Genomic DNA, 1272 nt, shown 5'->3' with positions numbered 1-1272 from the left:
AATGAACGGAACGAGAAAAAGTTGAAGAAGTCACTTTTTATTTATGTTACTTGTGGTTCATAAAGAATCTGTTTTGCTCTGAGTGAGCTTTGAGCTGGATTTTTCAAAGCAATCATCATTTGTATTACAGAATGTTAATATGGTCCTGGGAAAAATGTTTTCCAGGAAAATATTAAAATAATTATAGCTAATGTTAACCCCAGTAGTCTCTACTCTAAGAGATTCCCACACATTATCTTACTGAATCCTTACAACCTTCTTATTACTCACCCCACTTCCCTACATTTTACAGATGAGGAAACTGAAGAACAAAGAGTTTCAATAACTTACCCAACTTGCCACGCCTAGTAATTGGGATTAACCCAGGCAGTCTGCCTCAAAGGTTTGGGCTTTTAATCAATGCACTTTTTTAAAAAATTTATTTAAATCCAAGTTGGTTAACATACAGTGTAATAATGATTGCAGGAATAGAATTTAGTGATTCATCACTTACATATAACACTCAGTGCTCATCCCAACTAGTGCCCTCCTTAATACCCATCACCCATTTAGCCCATCCCCCCCCCACCCAACACCCCACCAGCAGCCCTCACTCAGTTGGTTCTCTGTATTTAAGAGTCTCTTATGGATTGTCTCCCTCTATTTTTATCTTATTTTTTCTTCCCTTCCCCATGTTCATCTGTTGTATTTCTTAAATTCCACATATGAGTGAAATCATATATTTGTCTTTCTCTGACTGACTTATTTCGCTTAGCATAATACCCTCTAGTTCCATCCACGTTGTTGCAAATGGCAAGATTTCGTTCTTTTTTTGATCACCGAGTAACATTCCATTGTATGTATGTATGTATGTATGTATGTATGTATGTATATATACCACATCTTCTTTATCCATTCATCTGTCAAAGGACATTTGGGCTCTTTCCACACTTTGACTATTGTCAATAGTGTTGCTATAAGCATTGAGGGTGCATGTACCCCTTTGAAGCAGCACTCTTGTATCCTTTAGATAAATACCTAGTAGTGCAATTCGTGGGTCATAGGGTAGTTCTATTTTTAATTCTTTGAGGAACCTTGATATTGTTCTCCAGAGTGGCCGTACCAGTTTGCATTCCCACCAGCAGTGCAAAAGAGTTCTTCTTTCTCCACATCCTCACCAACATCTGTTGTTGCCTGAGTTGTTAATTTTAGCCATTCTGACAGGTGTGAGGTGGTATTCATTGTTGTTTTAATTTGTAATTCCCTGATGATGAGTGATGTTGAGCATCTTTT

The sequence above is a fragment of the Panthera uncia genome, chromosome F1 (genome assembly GCF_023721935.1).
Source record: "Panthera uncia isolate 11264 chromosome F1, Puncia_PCG_1.0, whole genome shotgun sequence".
In the NCBI taxonomy this organism is placed as follows: Eukaryota; Metazoa; Chordata; class Mammalia; order Carnivora; family Felidae; genus Panthera; species Panthera uncia.
The sequence above is the reverse complement of the archived record's forward strand: the minus strand, read 5'-3'. Positions refer to the sequence as shown.